The sequence below is a fragment of the Bufo gargarizans genome, chromosome 2 (genome assembly GCF_014858855.1).
Source record: "Bufo gargarizans isolate SCDJY-AF-19 chromosome 2, ASM1485885v1, whole genome shotgun sequence".
NCBI classification, from domain to species: Eukaryota; Metazoa; Chordata; class Amphibia; order Anura; family Bufonidae; genus Bufo; species Bufo gargarizans.
This window is the reverse complement of record NC_058081.1, coordinates 575572266-575597917: the sequence shown is the minus strand read 5'-3', so window position 1 is coordinate 575597917 and position 25652 is coordinate 575572266.

Sequence of the window (25652 nt, the reverse complement as noted above, 5' to 3'; positions counted from 1 at the left end):
AATGCATTTTGCACGCGCATGAGAAAAATGTTTGGTACCCAGACCCGAACCCGGACTTCTTCACAGAAGTTCGGGTTTGGGTTAGGTGTTGTGGGTTTGGGTTAGGTGTTGTGTAGATTGTATTATTTTCCCTTATCACATAGTTATAAGGGAAAATAATAGCATTCTTAATACAGAATGCATAGTACGATAGGGCTGGAGTGGTTAAAAAAATAAAATAAAATTTAACTCGCCTTAATCCACTTGCTTGCGCAGCCCGGCTTCTCTTCTGTCTTCATCTTTGCTGTGCACAGGAATAGGACCTTTGATGACGTCACTGCGCTCATCACATGATCCCCATCCCGATCGTCTCCTAGCAACCGTGCGTGAAAATCGCACCGCATCCGCAGTTGCCTGCGGATGCTTGCGATTTTCATGCAGCCCCATTCACTTCTATGGGGCTTGCGTTGCATGGAAAACGCACAAAGAGGAGCATGCTGCGATTTTCACGCAACAGCTATTTTTTGTTACCTTGCCACACAAAAAGTGTAATATAGAGCAACTAAAAATCATATGTACCGCAAAATAGTACCAACAAAACTGCCACCTCATCCCGTAGTTTCCAAAATGGGGTTACTTTTTTGGAGTTTCTACTCTAGGGGTGCATCAGGGGGGCTTCAAATTAGCCATGGGGTCAAAAAAATAGTCCAGGAAAATCTGCCTTCCAAAAACCATGTGGCATTTCTTTCCTTCTGCGCCCTGCCGTGTGGCCGTACAGCAGTTTACGACCATATATGGGGTGTTCCTGTAAATTACAGAATCAGGGTAATATTGAGTTGTGTTTGGCTGTTAACCCTTGCTTTGTTACAGGAGAAAAATGGATGAAAATGAAAAATCTGCCAAAAAAGAGAAATTCAGAAATGTCATCTACATTTTCCTTTAATTCTTGTGAAGCACCTAAAGGGTTAACAAAGTTTGTAAAATCAGTTGTGAATACCTTGAGGGGTGTAGTTTCCAAAATGGGGTAACTTTTATGGAGTTTCTACTCTAGGGGTGCATCAGGGGGTCTTCAAATGTGACATGGCAACTTAAAATTATCCCAGTGAAATCTGCCTTCCAAAAACCATATGGCGTTCCTTTCCTTCTGCGTCCTGCCTTGTTCCCGTACAGCAGCTTACGACCACATATGGGGTGTTTCTGTAAACTACAGAAACAGGGTAATAAATATTGAGTTTTATTTGGCTGTTAACCCTTGATTTGTTCCTGGAAAAAATGGATTAAAATGGAAAATCTGCCAAAAAAGTGAAATTCTGAAATGTCATCTACATTTTCCTTTAATTCTTGTGAAACACCTGAAGGGTTAACAAAGTTTGTAAAATCAGTTTTGAATACCTTGAGGGGTGTAGTTTCTAAAATGGGACCATTTATGGGTGGTTTCTATTATGTAAGCCCCACAAAGTGACTTCAGACCTGAACTGGTCCTTAAAAATTGGGTTTTGGAAATGTTAAGATTTGATTCTAAACTTCTAAACCTTCTAACATCCCCAAAAAAAAAATGTAATTTACAAAATGATCCAAACATGAAGTAGACATATGGGAAATGTAAAGTAATAACTATTTTAGTAGGTATCACTATCTGTTTTAAAAGCAAAGAAATTTAAATTTTGAAAATTGCAAATTTTTCCAAAATTTAATATTTTTACTCAAATATACCACTGTCATGAAGTACAATATGTGACGAGAAAACAATCTCAGAATGGCTTGGATAAGTAAAAGTGTTTTAAAGTTATCACTACATAAAGTCAGATTTGCAAATTGACTGGTCCTTAAGGTGAAAAATGGCAGGGTCCTGAAGGGGTTAAAGCCAAAATTCTGATGCAAATCTCTTGCTAAATTCCCTCCATGGTGTTTCTGCTAAATGCCATACTTTAGTTACCAAAGTGAAGTGAGAACCACCTATTAAATATCAACTATGGGGTGCTTACATGTGCCAAAACACACAGTACATGAAAAATAACATACACATACACATGGAAATTTGTGCGGATCCTATGTTTGTTCACCCGCACTCATGTGCAGTCACTACCCTAAGGCCATCTGCACACAAGTGAGGGTGAACAAACATAAGATCTGCACACATTTCACTGTTTTTCTGCGTGGATTTTGTGAAAAACCACAGCATAAGGCTACATGCGCACGACCGTATGTGTTGCGGGGCTACGGAACGGACATACTGATGCGGACAGCACACGGTGTGGCCCATTGAAATGAATCCTATCCGCAAAAAAATCTGAACAGACACGGAAACAAATAACATTTGTGTGCGTGTAGCTTAATACAGTAACAGTAAAGTGAATGAGATTTGACAAATCATAGTTCATAGTTTTTTTTCTTAGGTGTGGAAATTGACCTATTGTGCAGAATTTAAAATCGGTCACATGCCAATTGTTTGTGCGATTCCACAGCTTCTGTAGAGTGGTTTTCTCCATAGACTTCAATGGGGTTGTTTAGATAAACAGAAAAGACACATGAAAATTTGCACAAAAAGATGCATAAAAATTCCATAAAAATGCACAAAACAGCAATAAATAGTGCGGATTTATGTGTTTTTTTTGTGTGGTTTTTGTACAGATTTCATGCAGCTTTTCTACACACAAATCTGCACCATGTACAAGTACCCCCAGCAGACAGTGAATATGGAAGTAACCCCCAATAAGGTGAAAACTTCATATGTCAAAAAAACATTGGGATCCCACAACACATGATTATCCATATATAATAATTCCAGACATGATCAAAGTTAAATAAAAAACAAATGAATACTCTATATGTGACATCTAATGCAGAAGGAAATATATACATTAATAAAGTTCCCATTGTTCTGTGCATACCCATGATCAATAGAATATGTACATGCCTTTTTAGCCCCACACAACTTGTGGCTTCCTCAGGGAATCCGTAATCTCACCTTACCATCATGCTGCCTGAGACCAGCGCAGGAGGTCGCAGTGATGTCATTGTGACCTCCTGCATCATAGGCTTCAGGCCTAAGAGACGGAACAGCAGGCACGGGAGCCATAAACTGCTAACCCCTAAGAGGCAGGTCGCTCGCTGCCTGAGTTGAGATGCCTATCTCGCCTCATGGCAGATGCGGCCCTGCATTTGCCACAGATAAGATAAAAAAGATCCAGTCTAGAGATGGTTTAAGGCCTCATGCACACGACAGTATTTTTTCACTGTCCGCAAAACGGGGTTCCGTTGGTCCGTGAACCGTGACCGTTTTTTCGTCCGTGGGTCTTCCTTGTTTTTTGGAGGATCCACGGACATGAAAAATGAAAAAAAAATCTAAGTCAAGTTTGCCATTGAAATGATAGGAAAAAACGGACACGGATCACGGACACGGATCACGGACACGGATGACAATCTTGTGTGCATCCGTGATTTTCACGGACCCATTGACTTGAATGGGTCCGTGAACCGTTGGCCGTGAAAAAAATAGGACAGGTCCTATTTTTTTCACGGCCAGGAAAAACGGATCACGGATGCGGCTGCCAAACGGTGCAGTTTCCGATTTTTCCACGGACCCATTGAAAGTCAATGGGTCCGCAAAAAAAAACGGAAAACGGCACAACGGCCACGGATGCACACAACGGTCGTGTGCATGAGGCCTAAGACAGGCATGTCCAAACTGCGGCCCTCCAGCTGTTGCAAAACTACAACTCCCAGCATGCCCTAATAGCTGTAAGCTATCCAGGCATGCTGGGAGTTGTAGTTTTGCAACAGCTGGAGGGCCGCAGTTTGGACATGCCTGGTTTAAGACAATGGTGGCTTTATCAACAAGGTTTGCTCACTGAAAATAAATCTGTCGCACCCTGAATTGGGGTAGAGACTGGCACCTAGCACGTTGGCATTCATAAGTTTCACCTACTGCCTATTAGAAAGTTCCAGAACTTTTCATTACACAGTAATTAGGCTTTATTTATATAATTCAGAAAATCCCATTCATTAGCGTTTATCCCACCCATAAAGAAGGACGAAGCATTAGATGATGATGATGATGACAGCAGAGAGTGATGGCGGCTGCTTGTGAATGGTAGACTGCGGATAACACGATGTAAGGTGTCTGACAGTTCAGATAGTAACGATACAGTCATCTAATGATATAAATTTGTCACAGTTTTTCCCACATCACCTAAGCTGTGCGGCTGTGAATCAGTGAACAAAACATCTCCTCCTGTTTTGGTTTTTGTTGCTACAAACAGATCAGCTATTTGCATAAATATGAAATATTCTTGATGTGACAGGAAGAATATATGTGAATCATACTAACACTACATTGCATGGAAAAAAAGTAGTGCTTCTGGGCATCCATGTCATTAGTTCTACCTTCTCACTGGCTACAGGGGGCAGGAGAGCAGATTCTTGGCTGCTAATTCTTGCTGTATATTGGAAACAGAAGTGTAAACAGGATACAGTCATGCAGAACCAATTGGCATCTTAAGCTATTAATGAAAAGGTGAAAAGTTCGTGCCAATAGAGGAGCGAGTTTATTTTGAGCTGAAAGATTAGTTTACGATACATGAAAGTTGAATTCTTCAGGGTTCCAGTATCCATAGTGCTGTTCTCAGGCAGATTAGTGAATATATCAGCACACATTTCGTACATTTGTTGCACCTACAGCTAGAGTTATTGTGTAGGACGGGTCTGAGATACAGAGTGACTGCTGGTATCTCAGGTAGCCATCCAGGAGGGCGACATCCAGACGATCTGCACCTAAAATGCATTGCATTACATTTTTAAAGGACAGTAATAACTCCTTATAAAACTCTCACCTCGTTACGTGCTTCTTTCTTCCTTTTTTACTGCTGCAGTGAGGGAAACATTGTGCATGCTCTGGGGTTGCCATGGAAACCCCAGAGCAAGCACAGTATTGCAACAGTAGTTTTAAAGAAGATCATGACAATGAGACAAACCCAAAGAACTACCACAGTCAATGTTAGGTTTACTGAGCTTGTCAAAACCATATTCCTCAAAACTATTACAGCTCCCAGACTAGACCCCCTAAACAAATGCAGGCCACAAAATATACCCCTAAAGTAAATACAGAACTAAATAAATACAAACACCAGACCTGACCTCAAAATATACACTTCACACTCCATATACAGTACTTACAAGCCAACTCTTACTCTCCTTTTCTGTGTAACCATCTTGATGCTTTGGCTTTACAACCTACACAGATATAGGCATATGACATTATCTGCAGAAGCTCTTTTCCAGGTCCTGCACACATTTTTGGAAAAATTTATGCTAAGAATCATTGCAAAAAGCATTTTTGTTGTGATTTTTGCAGCAGACCCACAATATGCATCTAATCTTTGAGCACTTTTGGTGGCAATGTTCCACATCAGGAGCCTTGGTTCCCAGATTACTTCACAAACTTACTATATTATAATCTGCCACTGTATGTATGTGTGTTTTATATGTAGTGTATTTTACATTATCGACTTTATGGCACTATAGATTTTAATTGCAAAAAGCTGTTCAAAATGCCAATGAAAACACTGCAAAAACCCTACAAAACCCTACACAATTGCGTAGAATACTAGAAACTTTAAGTAGTGAAGGGCAGAGGGGTTGGGCTACAGTGCTTAATACTTCAGCTGATGCAGAACACCATTTTTGTTGTCTTCATCATCACCTGCTTCTTTTCCTGCTCAGAATCCTCTTTCTCCTTGTCCTTCACTCCACCGTGAATGTGTGGTCATGAGAAAACTACTCTTGACCACCAATTAGCTTATGTGTAAGCTTTGCTGCCAGCTGGCCACTTTGCTGGTAGTTCAGTTGCTGCCGTATCACTTAGTTCCTTAAATATAACTTTTCTGGGGTCTAGCCTGGACGGTGTGGTGGGACTCTTTGGCCAGGCAAGCAAGAGTTCCACTACTATATGGAAAATTGAACTCTCATTAATCTGCAAATGTGAAGATAAAAGAAAGACAGGAGGCAGCGCCTCATATGTGGTGTTGTATAGTCAATTAATAAAACATAAGTAGGAACTCTTACCAGAAGATGTTGTGAGAAGTCACAACACCTATATGAAGCTTGTGCTGATTTACCCGATCAGCGTGCGGGGTGCCTGCGCAGCTGCCTAGGTTCCAGCCCGTGCTGTGAGAGCATTCGTTGAGGAGAGGTATCGATGCAGAAGTAGAAAGAAACTGAACCTTTAGGATGGCGCTGTCAGCAGGAGTCGGAAACAGGTAAGTATTGGTAACACAATACTTTTTATTTACAGTCGACACGTTTCAGGGGCGGAGAGCCCCCTTCATCAGGACAATATACAGGTGGGTGAGATGATGGCACAAGGGGGGAGACCTGCTGGCCCCCCTGATGAAGGGGCCTCTCCGCCCCTGAAATGCGTCGACTGTAAATAAAAAGTATTGCGTTACCAATACTTACCTGTTTCCGACTCCTGCTGACAGCACCATCCTAAAGGTTCAGTTTCTTTCTTCTTCTGCATTAATCTGCAAATGTGGCGTACTTCCATGCCTGCACCTAAATTTTCATTTTTCTGGGCTCTTGCCAAAGTAGTGTGGTGGGACTCTAGGTGTGCGCGTGTCATATGAACAGGCATACTTATCCCATTTAGGCATCATTTTTGGACACGTGATCCTCCCACAGGTCACGGTTTCTTTTTTCCATTAACACCATGCGTGTTTAAATATCATCTTCCTCCAATAAGGGACAATTTGTGGAAGTTTATGAAAAAGCATTACACATGCAAAGGTGTAATGTGTTTTTAAACACACTGTTTGTTAACGCCGAGAAACAGCTGTGTATGTCAGTGTCACTTAAAAAATTGATAGAAAAATTCATAGAAAGAGATCAAATTGTTTCCTAAAACCTCTAGGAGACTAGATGGTGTTACATACCAATTTTCAGGGCAATTGGAGCAACTTTGGTTCAGATAGAATCAATTCAGTAGTGTATATACAGCTTACTGCCAATCCTGCAGAGGTGGTTTCTATTGTACAGATTCAGCCCTGCCTGGGCTCCAGATAGGACCTATGTTTGAAAGGAGATCCAGCAAATGTTGAAACTAACTTTTTTTTTTTGTAAAACATTTTAATTAATTTTCTATCACAAGTAAATTACATATGTAGTACCCCAGAGAGGACACTACCATTCCTACACCCTGCTACTGTCTCTAATGAATAACAAATAATGTCATCTGTGTTCCAGGTCCTTTGATATTGTGCCTTAAAGGGAACCTGTCACCTGGATTTTGGGTATAGAGCTGAGGACATGGGTTGCTAGATGGCCGCTAGCACATCCGCAATACCCAGTCCCCATAGCTCTGTGTGCTTTTATTGTGTATAAAAACCGATTTGATACATATGCAAATTAACCTGAGATGAGTCAGAGCTTGAAAATATGACTCTTCTCTGGTCACACAAGTAAGATATGACTCTTTTATGTTAATTTGCATATGTATTAAAAAAAAATTTTTTTACACAATAAAAGCACACAGAGCTATGGGGACTGGATATTGCAGATGTGCTAGCGGCCATCTAGCAACCCATGTCCTCAGCTCTATACCCCAAATCCTGGTGACAGGTTCCCTTTAACCTCTTAAGAACACATGATGTACCGGTACGTCATGATGTCCTGGTACTTAAGGACACATGACGTACCGATACGTCATGTGTTGTTCCGATCACTGCCGCCCAGCCGGCGGTGATCGGAACAAGGTGCCTGCTCAAATCATTGAGCAGGCACCTAGGCTAAATGCGCAGGGGGGTACCGTGACCGTAAAAAAATAAAAATAAAAACGGTGTAAAAAAAGCAATTTTTTGTCATCTTACGTCACAAAAAGTCATATGCACGCCAAAATAGTGCCAATCAAACCATTATCTCATCCCGCAAAAAATGAGACCCTACTTAAGATAATCGCCCAAAAACTGAAAAAAACTATGGCTCTTAGACTATGGAGACACTAAAACATATTTTTTTTGTTTTAAAAATGAAATCATTGTGTAAAACTTACATAAATAAAAAAAATTGTATACATATTAGGTATCACCGCGTCCGTGACAACCTGCTCTATAAAATTACCACATGATCTAATCTGTCATATGAATGTTGTAAATAACAAACAAAAAAAAAACTGTGCCAAAAAACTATTTCTTGTTACCTTGCCGCACAAAAAGTGTAATATAGAGCAACCAAAAATTATATTTACCCTAAACTAGTACCAACAAAACTGCCACCCTATCCCGTAGTTTCTAAAATGGGGTCACTTTTTTGGAGTTTCTACTCTAGGGGGGCATCAGGGGGGCTTCAAATGGGACCTGGTGTCAAAAAAACCAGTCCAGCAAAATCTGCCTTCCAAAAACCGTATGGCATTCCTTTCCTTCTGCGCCCTGCCATTTGCCCGTACTGCAGTTTACGACCACATATGGGGTGTTTCTGTAAACTACAGAATAAGGGCCATAAATAATGAGTTTTTTTTTGCTGTTAACCCTTGCTTTGTAACTGGAAAAAAAATATTAAAATTGAAAATTTGCCCAAAAAGTGAACTTTTGAAATTGTATCTCTATTTTCCATTAAATCTTGTGCAACACCTAAAGGGTTAACAAAGTTTGTAAAATCAGTTTTGAATACCTTGAGCGGTGTAGTTTCTTAGATGGGGTCACTTTTATGGAGTTTCTACTCTAGGGGTGCATCAGGGGGGCTTCAAATGGGACATGGTGTAAATGAACCAGTCCAGCAAAATCTGCCTTCCATAAACAAAACGGCGCACCTTTCCCTCTACGCCCTACTGTGTGCCCGTACAGTAGTTTACGGCCACATATAGGGGGGGGTTTTGTAAACGGCAGAGTCAGGGCAATAAAGATACAGTCTTGTTTGGCTGTTAACCCTTGCTTTGTTAGTGGGAAAAAATGGGTTAAAATGGAAAATTAGGCAAAAAAATTACATTCGCAAATTTCATCCCCATTTGCCAATAACTCTTGTGCAACACCTAAAGGGTTAACGAAGTTTGTAAAATCAGTTTTAAATACCTTGAGGGGTGTAGTTTATAGAATGGGGTCATTTTTGGGTGGTTTCTATTATGTAAGCCTTGCAAAGTGACTTCAGACCTGTAGTGGTCCCTAAAAATTGGATTTCTGAAAAATTTTAAGATTTGCTTCTAAAATTCTAAGCCTTGTAACATCCCCAAAAAATGAAACATAATTCCCCAAATAATTCAAACATGAAGTAGACATATGGGGAATGTAAAGTCATCACAATTTTGGGGGGTATTACTATGTATTACAGAAGTAGAGAAACTGAAACTTTGAAAAATGCTAATTTTTCCAAATTTTTGGTAAATTAGGTATTTTTTTATGCATTTTATCAGTGTCATGAAGTACAATATGTGACGAAAAAACAATCTCAGAATGGCCTGGATAAGTCAAAGCGTTTTAAAGTTATCAGCACTTAAAGTGACACTGGTCAGATTTGCAAAAAATGGCCTGGTCCTTAAGGTGAAATAAGAGCTTTGTCATGCTAGCCATCTTGATTAAATGACATTGCCCCATGAACGCGAGGGGTAAATGGTACCATCTCTTCAGGTCTGCTTAGATTTTTTTCTGTACGGGGGGGGGGGGGAGATAAATTAAAGAGTAAACAGTTTTGGACTGTTTGACAATTTTAATCCCTAAGTATGTGATATAATTATGTGCCACGTTAAAGCGTCGGAGTTCTGAAGTGGGCACCGTAGACCATGGGGGGATCACAAGGCAAGCAATTCAGATTTGATCCACATTTGTTAGGGATATAGGGGGCAATAGGAAGCTGGGAGGGAAGGACTTTGCCTGGTTTGGGATCACTTTAATGTAGGCTAGTTTTTCAGTATTAGAAAGAGGAAAAAATAAATAAATAAATTATATAATGCAGACAAAATGGGTGTGATATCCTCCTTGAGGATTTTGAAGAACGTACCCATGTAACCATCAGGGCCTGGAGCTTTACTCCCTTGTAGATGGTTGATGGCCTCCTCTGAGATGGGCGCATTTAGAAGGCTACATTGTTCTTCTGAAAGCATAGGCAGAGACAGATTTAAATAACTGTACAATAACTTATGAAAGTATCCCAATACCTCCACTATTTGGTTCGGCTTTACACATCTGACCCTCTGGGTGTTTTTAAGAATAGGGATGTGCAGGTCCAAAAGCCTGCCAGATTTGTTCCCGTAGCAGAATAACCTAGCCTCTTGGTGTGACATATAAACGGTTTCTCTCCACTCATGCCACAGTTCATAGCGCTGTTTGGCCTGCAAAAAGGTTAGAAAAGCCCTGCATAAGTGATGGCTGCAGTGAACAAACGACTCCTCTACTATTAAAGCCTTCTGTGATGGATTAAAAATCCTCAACACTTTAACTGAGGGAAGAACTTTACACTGAGACCTGTTGCACTTTAAACTAAGGGACTTTGCAGGACTAGACCTTGTAAGAGTAAGGCCCTTTTCACAAGAGCAAGTTTTCCGTGCAGGTGCAATGCGTGACGTGAACGCATAGCACCCGCACTGTATCCTGACCCATTCATTTCAATGGGTCTGTGTAAATGAGTTTTTTTTTCACGTATCACTTCTGCCTTGCGTGAAAAACGCAGCATGTTCTATTTTTTGCTTTTTTTACGCAGCCCTGGCTCCTATATAAGTGAATGGGCTTTCAGTGAAAAACACATTGCATCCGGAAGCAAGTGCGGATGCAATGCATTTTTCACTGATGGTTGCTAAGAGATGTGAACCTTCAGTTTTTTAACAAGTGCGTGAAAAACGCATCAAAACCCTTCGCGCCCGCGTGGAAAAAACTGAACTGAATGCAATCGCAGACAAAACTGACTGAACTTGCTTGCAAAATGGTGCGAGTTTCACTGAACGCACCCTGAACGCATCCGGACCTAATCCGTCACGCTCGTGTGAAAGAGGCCTAAGATTACCTAGTTAAATCAATGGGGGTGAGGGTGGGGGGGTGTTTCATTTACAAACACTAGCTTTTTATGCCGTTCTTTTACTCCCCTTTTTCACTGGTTTTGATGGTGGAAGATGGGCCTAACAGAAAAGCTAGACCAGCCCTGACTGGAGTAGTTTTTCTCGGATTTCATCACTAGCGTTTTTATTTTCCGGCATAGAGTTCCGTCCTAGGGGCTCTATACCAGAAAAGAACTGATCAGTTTTATCCCAATGCATTCTGAATGGAGAGAAATCCGTTCAGGATGCATCTGGATGTCTTTAGTTCAGTCTTTTTGCCTTTTCAGGATGGAGATAATACCGCAGCATGCTGCGGTTTTAGCACCATCCAAAATTCCAGGACACTTGCCGGAATGCCGGATCCAGCATTAATTTACATTGAAGTGTATTAGTGCCGGATCCGGCATTAAAAATACTGCAATGCCGGATCCATCCTTCCGCTCTGTGCATGCGCAGACCTTTAAAAATGTGAAAAAAAATAGAAACGGATCAGTTTGTTCGTATGACAAACGGACAGACGGATCCGCAGTGATGGCCAGTTCCCAGCGAACACATGCGGGCTGCCATCTTGACTCACAAGTCCAGCGATGCACAGGTAATTCCTTAACTGTGCCGGCGAGCCGGTCTGAAACAAATGCGGTCACCGGGAGCAGGCAGTTCCGAGAACAGCCCAATGAAGGCCCTCGGCGGCTATTCTCAGAACTGCCTGCTCCCGGTGACTGCATTTGTTTCAGAACGGCTCACGGCACAGGCACAGGTAAGGGCTTACCTGTGCATCGCCGGACTTGTGAGTCCAGATGGCAGCCCGCATGTGTTTTCTGGCGAACACTGCGAACTGTCCATCACTGCGGATCAGTTTGTCCATATGACAAACGGACAGCCGGATCCGTTCTTGCAATGCATTTGTGAGACGGATCCGTCTACAAATGCTGTCAGTTTGCATGCAGATTCCTGCTGTATAGAGGAGATGCTACTAGTGAGAAATCCCCATTCCAGTTCTGACTGCCTCCGCCCAGCTGCTCGATATGGCAGTCTCACTAGTAGCATCTCCTCTATACAGCAGGAAATAGTGACGCATCTATATCCCCCTTCTTAAGGTCTGTCTCACTTTGTCTTTTTTATGATGTTTATAGTACCATCCGGACAACAATTTATCTACAACGATATAATGTATTTGATGGAACCCACTTGGTTATGGCATATGTGGTAGAGCTAACCACCCTCTACAGCGCAAGTGGTTTACATCTATTTTTGAAACACATACGGTCACTATTTGTAGGGAAACATCACTTTTCCTTATTGTCCGTGTTTTTCTAACCATTTCTATATTGACCCCCTGAGGAGCCCGCGAGGGTGAATAGCGTTGGGGTATTTGTTTACCAACTTTATACACCAACTTCCTTTTTTTGGGGGGTATTATCATTGTTAATTTACAATTTTCCATCATTTTTAGGGCCGTATAGGGCTGTCTAGGGGAGGTAAGAGGACAGGAAAACCCACCATTAGGGGTGGTCCGTGGGCTGAGGTTAGACCAGGATGTGACTAGGGAAAGATTCCCTTGGTAGCAATTTATCAGCATTTTTACCTCAATATCTGGTCAATGATCCACTTTCCTCCCGGTTGATGAAGTATATTTGCATTCGTTACTTAACTCGTGGTGGATGTTATATATGCAGTACACCACTTATACACACCACAAAAGGCTTTAGAACATATACAGTTGCAAGAAAAAGTATGTGAACTCTTTGGAATTATATGGATTTCTGAACAAATTGGTCATAAAATGTGATCTGATCTTCATCTAAGTCACAACAGTAGACAATCACAGTCTGCTTAAACTAATAACACACAAAGAATTAAATGTTACCATGTTTTTATTGAACACACCATGTAAACATGCACAATGCAGGTGGAAAAAGTATGTGAACCCTTGGATTTAATAACTGGTTGAACCTCCTTTGGCAGCAATAACTTCAACCAAACATTTCCTGTAGTTGCAGATCAGACGTGCACAACGGTCAGGAGTAATTCTTGACCATTCCTCTTTACAGAACTGTTTCAGTTCAGCAATATTCTTGGGATTTCTGGTGTGAATCGCTTTCTTGAGGTCATGCCACAGCATCTCAATCGGGTTGAGGTTAGGACTCTGACTGGGCCACTTCAGAAGGCGTATTACCTTCTGTTTAAGCCATTCTGTTGTTGATTTACTTATATGGTTTGGGTCGTTGTCCTGTTGCAACACCCATCTTCTGTTGAGCTTCAGCTGATGGACAGATGGCCTTAAGTTTTCCTGCAAAATGTCTTGATAAACTTGGGAATTAAATTTTCCTTTGATGATAGCAATTCGTCCAGGCCCTGACGCAGCAAAGCAGCCCCAAACCATGATGCCCCCACCACCATACTTCACAGTTGTGGTGAGGTTTTGATGTTGGTGTGCTGTGCCTCTTTTTCTCCACACAGTGTTGTGTGTTTCTTTCAAACAACTCAACTTTGGTTTCATCTGTCCACAGAATCTTTTGCCAGTACTGCTGTGGAGCATCCAGGTGCTCTTGTGCAAACTGTAAACTTGCAGCAATGTTTTTTTGGACAGCAGTGGCTTCCTCTGTTGTATCCTCCTATGAAATCCAGTCTTGTTTAGTGTTTTACATATCGAAGATTCGCTAACAGGGATGTTAGCATATCCCAGAGACTTTTGTAAGTCTTTAGCTGACACTTTAGGATTCTTCTTCACCTCATTGAGCAGTCTGCGCTGTGCTCTTGCAGTCATCTTTACAGGACAGCCACCTCTAGGGAGAGTAGTAGCAGTGCTGAACTTTCTACATTTATAGACAATTTGTCTTACCGTGGACTGATGAACAGCAAGGTTTTTGGAGATACTTTTATAACCCTTTCCAGCTTTATGCAAGTCAACAATTCTTAATAGTAAGTCTTCTGAGAGCTCTTTTGTGCGAGGCATCATTCACATCAGGCAATGCTTGTGAAAAGCAAACCCAGAACTGTTGTGTGTTTTTTATAGGGCAGGGCAACTGTAACCAACACCTCCAATCTCATCTCATTGATTGGACTCCAGTTGGCTGACACCTCACTCCAATGTCACTGTCATTAGTCTAGGGGTTCACATACTTTTTCCACCTGCACTGTGAATGTTTACATGGTGTGTTCAATAAAAACATGGTAACATTTAATTCTTTGTGTGTTATTAGTTTAAGCAGACTGTGATTGTCTATCACAGACTTAGATGAAGATCAGATCACATTTTATGACCAATTTGTGCTGAAATCCATATAATTCCCAAGGGTTCACATACTTTTTCTTGCAACTGTATATATTTTTTTGCCACTAATACACGCCAAAAAGGGCTGTAATCTTTTTATTTCGCCACACAACAGCGGAAACCTTTTTTTGTGCCACTAAAACACGCCAAAAAGGGCTTTAGAACATATAACGTGACCACTGAATGGTAAGTGTCTAGTTTTTTGCCACTAATACATGCAAAAAATGCTTTAGAACATATAACTGCACCACACAAGGGAAAATAGAATATATAAATATTTCCTTGTAATAAACCCTGTTAATGGCTGTATCAAAGAGCACTTGCACCCCAATAACAAGAACGGTTTGCTGGAATTACAGAGCTGTATAATGGCAATTTGGATCCGCAGTCAGTGCAGCAAGGTGTAATAGGATTGTTTCTATTACCCAGGCTGTAACCTCCCCGACTGAACCCTGTTCTGCTTCAATACCGTGGAATGATTCCTCCCTATCCTTTCCCTGAACTTCTATACAGCAAAATAAAACCCGGACTGGCACTTAATATCCAGTCCGGTATTTGACCTTACCTGGCTGTAAATCAGCCCAGCAGAACATGCTGGGAGGAAAATACCAGTTTTCCCATACAAAACCTCTCACTGTGTCATAATATACATATACACACACACTGTCTGTCATGTAACATGACTGATAATGCTCTGTGCCTCACTGTGACCTTTTTACTACAAAATCAAGGTGAGATAAAGTTGTAAAAAGGTCACAGAGAGGCACATAGCATTATCAATCATGTTAATGCTCCATGTCATTGCTGTCCAGAAAAGGGCTTGACACTCTTTCACGCAGCTGATTCCACACACAGGATCTGCTCGTGTGAAAGACCCCTTACATGCTCAGATTATCAGTAACAAGCATCCTCACTAGGGTTGAGCGTACTGATCTTCAAAGCCAAGATCCAAAGTCAATTTGCTTCAAACTTCGTTACTGCCGAAGTCTTGGGAGACTTCGGTCAATGACTTCGGTATTTGATTATTTAACTTAAAACAGATTCTAAACGGGTATCTGAGGTCGGCTTCAGAACCACGGTACCAGTCAGTACCGAAGCCGACTTCTGATACCCATTTTAAAATCGGTTTTAAAAAAACACGAAAAAACACTGATTCTGCCCTAGGGAGCGCGGTCCTTTATTTTTGCCTCCTGCAAAAATTTCCTATCCTTGCCCGTGGAACCGCCATCCGGACATCCAGGCGTGTAATGCAATTTGTGTCATTTCCATTTTTTGCCAGGCCCATTGTAGTGGCTAATTATACATACAGGCCTAAAAAAAAACTATAATATATGTTATCAGATTTATACTGACCTGGAGAATCAAGATCACATCTGGAAAAAAAAAAATAGTTAAACTGTTTTTTACCCCTTCCGACTACATTTTAAGCAATATTAAATGGTTGCTTTGGAAAGTACAACTTGTCCTGCTAAAAACAAGCCCTCATACAGCTATGTGAACAGAAAAAAAAAAAGTTAAGGCTCTGGGAAGGCGGAGACCACAAAACGAAAATGCAAAAGTAAAAAAAAGCCTCTGGGGTAGAAGGGGTTAAAATAAAACCTTTGAGGAAAAAAGTTTTTCTTTGCATCACCATTTTCTGACAGCCATAACTTTTTCATATTTCTTTATGAGGGATTTTTTTTGGGTAAACTGTAGTTTTTATTGTTACAATTTTTGGGGTGCGCGCAATTTTTTGATCATTGTTAGGGTCCATGCACACAACCGTATACCCTCTGAGACATACAGTCCAAAATCCAGCCATATGTCACGAAGCGGCAGTGATCGTGTGCACAGGAGCGCACAGCATCATTGGTTATGTGTTGGGCTGCGCGCGAGACTACTGTCCTATAATCATACGTTCTAGTAATCTATGAAGCTGTGCGCTCCCGTGCACACGATCAATGCCTCTCCAGGACATATGGCCCGCTCAAGGACCGAATGTCTCAGAGGGCATATGGTCAGGTGCATAGGCCCTTATTAAAAATTTTTTTTGTTCTGTGCGTGCTGTGCGTGTGTGTGTTGTGTGGGGGTGGGGGGATGGGGGCGGAGTTGGTCACCAAAACCGTGTTTTTAGTATTTCTATATTTTAATAGTGAAGACCTTTTTTTTGTTTATTTATCTTTATATAAAACATTAGGAAGGGGTGATACTGTCTATAGCTTGCAGTACATGGCAGCCTCCCCTTTCTGCCCGCTGTTCCGCCATGTACTAGTGCTTATTAGGGCACATATAAGCGCACACCCTCTGCATATATAAGGAGTAACAAAATAAGCAGTAGTATATGGCAGAACAGTAAGCAGGGGCTGCAGACCATGGCCAAGGGGGCACAGGCAAGGGCCATGGAGGTGCACACTATAGCTGGCCAGCTAAAACCTGTGCTAGGTTGCTAATACAGCTTATATGTATATACAGCTAGACCTGCCAATAACCTTAATTCAGTTCCTATGTTTGTGTGTTAAAGACAAAAGCAGAGTTATTTACAGTGACTTCATGTTTAGATGTCATATAACTGTTATATATATAGTGTTCACAGAAGCATAAAAGATAATATGCCAGATTTATTATATGGATGTGAGGTAAGTTCAATGACACAGCAGAAACAACAGAAAGCATAGAGTTAAACTGTTGTTGCTGGGCAGGAGTCTAGACCAATCACAGCCAGCCTCACACACAGCAGGAGTCTTGGCCAATCACAGCCAGACTCACACACAGCCTATGTGGGAAATTCCCTAGCAGGAGCTGCTAGAAATTATTATTCACCAGAGAGAGAAGCCGAACAGACATTCACACACAGCAGGAGTCTTGGCCAATCACAGCCAGCCTCACACACAGCCTATGTGGGAAATTCCCTAGCAGGAGCTGCTAGAAATTATTATTCACCAGAGAGAGAAGCCGAACAGACATTCACTCCCCTAAGAGCTGTGTTTTATGGAAGCAGAGAGGCCAACATAGGTATTTAAAAGTTATATAATGTTCCTACTGTTAATATAGTGAATAAAACTGAACCAGCTAGATGTGTGTTTACTAATTGCAAACTACAAAGTTCACAATCCAAATTGAAATTACATATTGCAATCCAAATTGCATACAACCATACCAGATCATACTGAACCAATCTGCACATAGTTGCTGCTAACTGCATATTGCAAATTGCAACCAAATTCAGCAAGTGAACTATTAGTTAGACCTCAGATATACCTCTCAGACAGATCATAAAGTGCCTAAATAACTTAAAGTGAGAGTTCAGATACTCAACAGAGAAATATATCCTCCATTTTATGTTGAATGACAAGATTGAACAGTTGAATCACCATCTTATGCATACTGCCATTTTGTGATATCTTTTCAACACGTGTTATGTTCATGGACTATCTGCTGCGGAGGCGGCAGTGTTATATATGAAGAAAAATTGAAGATGGGCCAAATGGTTCTTATCTACCGACACATTCTATGTTTCTATGTAAGTTAATAAAGAAGTTATTTCAAGCATTTGGTGTGCTCTTTAAACCTACTGTTTCCATAGGATGGAGCTAGAGGAATTACAGAGTAATAGACATTCTAGTTAGAAATACCAAAATTCTTCTAATGCCACAGCGCAAAAGGCACATAGGGCTGTGCCTGCCACAGTGGGACTATTACCCTCAGAGGGCGAAGCGATAGCACTCCTCAACTTGCACAGAAAAGAGCGCATTAGAACAGCGGAGCACCAGCATATACCTCTGCGCAGCTACTGATCCCTGAGTGAGCAAGCAAAGACACCTCAGCAAGCTACCATAGAGGCCATCAGTCAAAATGCAGCCGACTCTTAAAGTGGCAGAATGGCAAAGAAAAAATAGTCTGAGAAAGAGCGCCAACCCTGCTGCAATCCCTAGAGAGGGAAAGAGACCCATGATGGGAGGCCAAAGTCCAGAGCTAGAGTGCCCGCACCGCTATCCACGGAGAGACCACGTACTGCAGCCAGCAAGTTTCCCGCCACTAGGTCCAAAGCCTGCAGCAGCGTATCCAAGCCAGCGCATCGCAAGTCAGCACAAAGCATCGCAAGTCATGTATGTTCGCCAGAATGTATGATAAGTGGAAATTATACATTAAAGGCATTCGTGGAAAGTTAAAACAAGATAGTATAAAAGGGAACTTGCGTGATATGGTAGATACGGTAGAAGAATCTGAATCAGAGCTCATGGCAACATATGTCAATCTGCAGTTGCTTACGACACCTTCCCAGGACATTGTAAGGAACATGGACACGTACTGCGGTCACTAAAGATTTAGTAAAGATTATGAGAGAACTATCATCTGCAGAAAACTATGATGAAGTTAAAGCAAGAAGGAGAATGAACAAGCTCTTTATGAGAGACTATGCTAGGTCCTTAGGTGGAACCACAGTTACAAGTGGGACTTCCTTCGCTAGCAGAAGTGCCGCCCCCGTACCAGAGTCTTCAAGTACTTCAGCCAAAAGAAAGGAATTAGCTGAACAACTTGCTGTCAAGAGAGCAGAAATTGAGATGGAAGCTGCCATCGAGGTGCAGCGCCAACTGGTGGCTGAAAAGGAAGCTGAAATCGAGGCACAGCGCCAACAGATGGAAAGGCAAAAAGAAGTTAAGATCATAGAAGTCAGACTTAGAGTACACTAAGTGAAGAAACTGACTCCTATTTTCCTCCATACGCCCAGGATAATGGAAGGAAATCTCCAGCACTTAGTGTGGAAATAAGTCATTATCCTTCCAACCCTGCTCAGAAAGACAAAGAGAGACCTAGTCCAGTGTTAGGAAGAAGGTGTGTGAACTTAAATTCTATCTCTAACGGAAGAAATGAAGAAGTGGACTCCCCTAATTCAGAACTAAATGAGAAAATAGAACTGGATTATTCTATTCCTAGATGTCACTACAACGGTCAGGAGAATCTTACAACCATTGTCCCAGCAAGACCACAGAGAATAGTCCTCGCTAGACTTCCCATTCCGGAAACGACTGTATTTTCAGGAGAGGTATTGAAGTTCATAGAGTGGAAGGCAAGCTTTGAAATGATCATTGAGCATCATTGCTTCAGTCCAGTCGATAAGTTATTCTACCTTCATAGATACGTTGATGGAGAAGCCAAGGAAGTTATTGAAGGTAACTTCTATAGAAGAGACGAAGAAGCCTACAAGCAAGCTTGGAATATTTGAATGCAAGATATGGTCATCCTTTCTTAGTACAAAGAGCCTTTAGAGAGAAACTGAATAACTAGCCTAAAATAGGTCCTAAACAGTGATGAGCGGCAGGGGCAATATTCAAATTCTCAATATTTCGTAATTATATGGGTGAATATTCATCATATATTCGAGAATTAGTTATCTCCAGTCATTATTTTCTTGATTGTGAAAATCGGCAATTGGAAAATTCGCAATAAAAATTTGCAAAATGAAAATTTGCAATCAACACTACTGCTAAAGTCAAAGATATTGCAGCCTTCTCATTGGCCCAAAAGCAAGAAGCAGTGAGGGATCATCGGTACTGATGAAATTTTTTTTTAGAATATTCGCGATCACGAAGATCTAGCACTAGTCTAGATATTGGCGAATTCTCGAAGTGCCAATATTTGCGATAAAAATTTGCGATTAGAATATTCGCGATCAACACTAGTCCTAAAGAACACTTCAGACTCCAAAAGTATGGTGACTTCCTGCAAGCATGCAGCAATGACATCCCACATGTTCAAGGACTGGAAATACTGAACGACTATCTAGAAAACCACAGGATGCTAAATAAGCTACCTGAAGAAGTGACTTCTAGATGGAATCGCTATGTGACTGAAAAGTTAGATCTAGGTAAGAACTTCCCAAGTTTTAAAGAGTTCTCGGAGTTCGTCAATAAGGAAGCACGGATGGCATGTAATCCAGTAGCATCATCTTACGTCTTAAAATTCTTACAAGAAAGGCCTGCAAGAGAGATAAGACGTGCCAGAGCAACTAGCTTTACAACCAACACAGCAGCTAAAGGTCCAGATATCTACGAGAGTAAGTTCAAAGTCACTACTGGGATCAGTAGAGAGACAGAACCGACAAGACTACCTTCAAATGTATGTTCTGTGGAGAGGACCACTCAATACACAAGTGGCAACAATTGAAGGAGAAGTCCCAAGAAGAAAATAAAAAATTTGTACTGGATAACCAACTGTGTTTCGTATGTCTAAGAAAAGGCCATGTTACTAAGGAGTGTAATAAAAAGTCCACATGCAGCGTTTGCAAAGGACACCATCCTACACCACTACATGAAGAACGTCAAAAGAAATATAAATCCTCAATGCTTAAAGATACTGAGGAAGGAAAGAAAGTATCAGTATTCTCTTGCAGAGTGAGGGAAGGAGAAAGCAACGACACATCAATGGTTGTACCAGTGTACATTTCAAATCTTAAAAGGAGGAACAAAAAGTTATAGGCTTCCAAACAACCACCCATTGTACAAGCTTAATCTTGTTCTGCAGGATGGTATACTGAAGGTGGGAGGGAGACTGGAAAATGCATCATTACCTAGCAGAGTGAAGCATGCATCCAGCAATTCTAGCCCAAAATTCTACCTTCACAAGATTGATTATTGATCACTACCACAACAAATCCTTGCACCAGGGAAGAAGCTTTACCCAAAGCTGTTTGAGGGAAGGGGGTTACTGGATAGTGAAAGGAAGCAAAGTTATAGCAAAGTAAATGTGTAGTCTGCAAAAAGGCACGTAGACCTACCGAAGAACAAAGAATGGCAGATTTACCAGCAGATCGTGTAAACCCATCACCACCATTTCTTTATAGCGGAATGGATTGTTTTGGCCCATTCATCACCAAACAGAACCGCAAGAAGTACAAAAGATATAGACTAATATTTACATGTCTGAGCTCCAGAGCAATTCACCTGGAAATGTTAGAGGATATGTCAACTGACGCATTCATCAACGCCTTGAGATGTTTCATAGCCATTAGAGGTACTGTCAGAGAGCTTAGATCTGACCAAGGATCTAATTTTGTCGGAGCAAAGAATGAATTGAAGAAAGCGCTAAAAGAGATTGATAAAGAAAAAGTAACTGAGTATTTGTTAGAGAAACTGTGATTTTGACATGAATGCTCCACATGCAAGCCATACGGGAGGAGTTTGGGAAAGACAAATCAGAACTGTGAGAAATGTGTTAAGTTCAGTGTTGAAAAGGAACGCTGGAAGAATAGATGATGCTTCACTTAGGACCCTTCTCTGTGGCTCTCTGCGCTGCGATTGGACAGTGCTACAGCCAGGGAGAAGGAATGCCCATTGAGAAAAAGGGCAGTCTCCTCCTCCCTGCTCCGATAGTAGTAATTATCATACAGCGCGGGAGACGGTAACGGATGGCCACAGTGGGCGAACGGAGCGGCGCCCAGACATAATAGTAAGTGCAGGGAGATGCCTGGGTGCCGCTCTACATGTCCTGCTACCTAGTTAACAAAGTCTGGACCCATGAAAGGTCCTCTTTAAATAATCTGATTGACATGCTGCAGGGCGCTGGGCCCCTGTCAGCCCGGGCTCCGAAGCAGCCACTTCCTCTGCTTCCCTGGTAGTTACACCACTGTTTCTACATCTTTAAAAACATTTCAAATTAGCAATCCGAAGTCGGGTTTGGTACCGACTTCGGATTCTGAATTTGATCCTGCACAATCTAGTCAAGGAACTGCCCAGAGAATCGTGTAGTTCCCAGGTTAGGCCTCTTTCACACTTGCGTTGTCCGGATCCGGCGTGTACTCCACTTGCCGGAATTACACGCCGGATCCGGAAAAACGCAAGTGTACTGAAAGCATTTGAAGACGGATCCGTCTTCAAAATGCTTTTAGTGTTACTATGGCACCCAGGGCGCTATTAAAGTCCTGGTTGCCATAGTAGGAGCGGGGAGAGGGGGAGCAGTATACTTACAGTCCGCGCGGCTCCCGGGTCGCTCCAGAGTGACGTCAGAGCGCCCCATGCGCATGGATGACGTGCCATGCGATCACGTGATCCATGCGCTTGGGGCGCCCTGACGTCACTCTGGAGTGCCCCGGGAGCCGCACGGACGGTAAGTATACTGCTCCCCCGCTCCCCGCTCCCCTTTACCATGGCTGCCAGGACTTTAGCGTCCCGGCAGCCATGGTAACCATTCAGAAAAAGCTAAACGTCGGATCCGGCAATGCGCCGAAACAACGTTTAGCTTAAGGCCGGATCCGGATCAATGCCTTTCAATGGGCATTAATTCCGGATCCGGCCTTGCGGCAAGTCTTCAGGATTTTTGGCCAGAGCAAAAAGCGCAGCATGCTGCTGTATTTTCTCCGGCCAAAAAACGTTCCGGAACTGAAGACATCCTGATGCATCCTGAACGGATTTCACTCCATTCAGAATGCATTAGGATAAAACTGATCAGTATTCTTCCGGCATAGAGCCCCGACGACGGAACTCTATGCCGGAAGAAAAGAATGCAAGTGTGAAAGAGCCCTTAGAGAGCTGCATCTGCCAGGCCCTGTGACACAGGTCCTTCAAGCCCCAACAGCATTGATAAGAACTGCATGATGATCTCTACATTGAGACTAGAACGGAGTGGTAAAAGGGGGTCCCTCTTTTCTCTTTATTTGCCCCCACCACCAGTTTTTACTCATGTCACACTCATATACCTCATGTACCTCACACAGTGACCCTAATGTATAATTGACTATATATACACATATATATATATATATATGTGTATATACACACACACTGCATATATTATACTGTATAATAGATGCAGTGTGTACAGATTTATAGGGGGTCATTTGCTAACCAGAAATATGCCTATTTTAGGTGTATTTCTGGCTCGTCCGCGTCACCGCCTGCCATTGGCTGCCCCCCCACCTTCCCGACACCGGATGTTTTCATTTGTGCATAGGGAGAAGCAACTGTGGCGGTGAGAGGTGCAGAAGCGGCACAGGGAGTGGGGAGCCAGGATAGTAGATTCAGTCTGAGGTGCCTGGCATATGGGGGGCATTTTTTAGTCTTGGATAACCCCTTTAAGTAAAGAATTGCAAGAAAAAGTAAAAAATTTAATTTTCAATGGATTTCAATGGCTTTTGTCGGCTCAGCTACAGCTGTATACCTCTTTTGTGTTCCAGGACTGTTTTGTAATCCCAGTTCGGCCCTGATGGCACACAATATAACACGCAGCAGCAAACACAATTCATGGAGAAAGGTGAGGGGCTAGGAATAGTTAGTGGGAGGGGCTATAAATGGGACATGGGGGACCAATTTAGATTTTTGCTATGGAGCTCAGTGATTTATATGTACGTCCCTGGGGTTAACCACCCTGTTCCTCTCCTCTTGGTAGTAGTGGGCTGGTCCTGTTTCCTGCCAGGAGGAGGAGTTCTAGCTAGGACAGTAAGGAGTAAGGTAGCACATCCAATAGCTTATACTCTAAGGGTCTTAGGGACCACATGATATTCTATTCTCCTGTGAGATACAGCTTTCCTAAAAACTACAGCATTTATAGTTATTAGAGTGACTGGCAAGCCACATCTTTACAGACCCTGCTGCAGATGAAGGACTATGGTTCATACCCCCATCACCTAAATAATATCCAGGTCAGACTAACTCCAAGCCTGCATTTCACAGTAGACACCTATATCCACAAGTGACAGTATACAACCATTAGCCAGAAGTTCAAAGTAGAGTCACCAGCAAGATAGCACATGAAAGATGCTTTAATTGTCACTTATGATCTTACATTAGCATATGTCTAATGTCAGCCAGTTTACTAAGCATGTTTCTGATGACAGAAACCCTTTAAAGTTGCCCATCTGCCAACTGTTGCACAATTACCTTACCTTCAATATAGTGCAGTAATATACTGATGTGGGGGGGGGGGGGCAGAGTTTCAGCTGCTGAAGCAGATAAACATGACCTATTACAGGTTCTGTCAAGTTTATACATTAAAGGGTTTTTGCCAAGACTTTAATACAGATGATCTATCCTCACCCAGGACCCCCGCCGATCAGCTGTTTGAGAAGGCAGCAGTGCTTGCAGTAGCGCCGCGACCCTCTCACATATTTTCCTATAATCTGATGCATCAGGCACTGGTGGGTGGAAATCCTGGCTGATCCACGCCTGATTAATCTTGACAAAGGTAAGTCTCTCCACATTTAGGGTGGACAGGCGAGTTCTCCTTGGGGTAACTATGGCTCCCGCTGCACTAAACACCCGCTCTGATGCCACACTACTGGCTGGGCAGGACAGCTTTTCGAGGGCAAACTCAGCCTGTTGTGGCCGCAAATCCATGGCTGTCCAGTAGTCCAGCTGATCTTCCATGATGGCTGGCAGGCTGCACTCCAAGTATGCTGGTTCAGGTTCAGCTCTATGTCTAGCTCCTGGTGAGTAGTTTCTTCACTAGGCGGGTGAAGAAAGCTGCTCATCAGCGACTCTAGACTCAGGCTGCTGCTGATGGAGCTTGTTGTGCTCCTGCCACCTCACCCCTCCCCAGCAGCCATGGCAGTGAACTCAAGCGCAGAGGGCCCCCCCAATCAGACCTGCGAGAGGATAGACGATGGCACAGATAGGAAGCGGCCAATTGACTACATAGGATGTCTCTATAGTATTTCAGTTTGTCCTCCCTCTCAGCGGGTGTAAAAAAAAACCCATTTTGGACCGGTAGCGAGGGTCCAACAAGATGGAGAGCCAGAAGTCATCCCTCTGCCGAATGCTAACAATTCGGCTGATCACTACGCAAGCAAGTGAGCATGCAGCGGGCCATTTGTGCAAGTGACTCAAAGGGACTCCCTGCCTCCATCTCCACTGAATACTGCCACGGTGTGTCTGGGAACTCTGCCTCATCTTCCTCATCGCCCTGTAGTTCCTCTGGCTAGTCCAGCTCCTCCTGGTCCTCCTTTCCTGTCACCTGTGTAGAAAAACCACCCATTTCGCTACACATTGCTTGTGCTCCAATGTCCTCCTTCTCCTCCTCCTCCAGTTTAGCCCCCACAGGGCTCATGTGGCTGTAAGATCTAGGCACCACGTCTCTAGTCCCCTGACCAGCCAGATTTACCAGCATCTGTTCCAGGACATGAAGCAGTGGAATGACATACTGTAGTTCATACAGTAGTCCTGGTGACTGACAAATAATGTGGCTTCCTCAAATGGCCTGAGCAAACAGCAGGTGTCATGCATGAGCTGCCACTGGCTGACATCGAAGTTACACAGTGGAGTACTCCTGTCCGCTTGGATCATCAAGAAATTGTTTATGGCCTTTCTCTGTTCGTACAGTCGGTCCAACATATGGAGGGGGAATTCCAATGGGTGGAAACGTCACATAGCAGCCTATGTTGGGGGATGCCGTTCTGCTGCTGCAGCTCAAGGAGGGTGT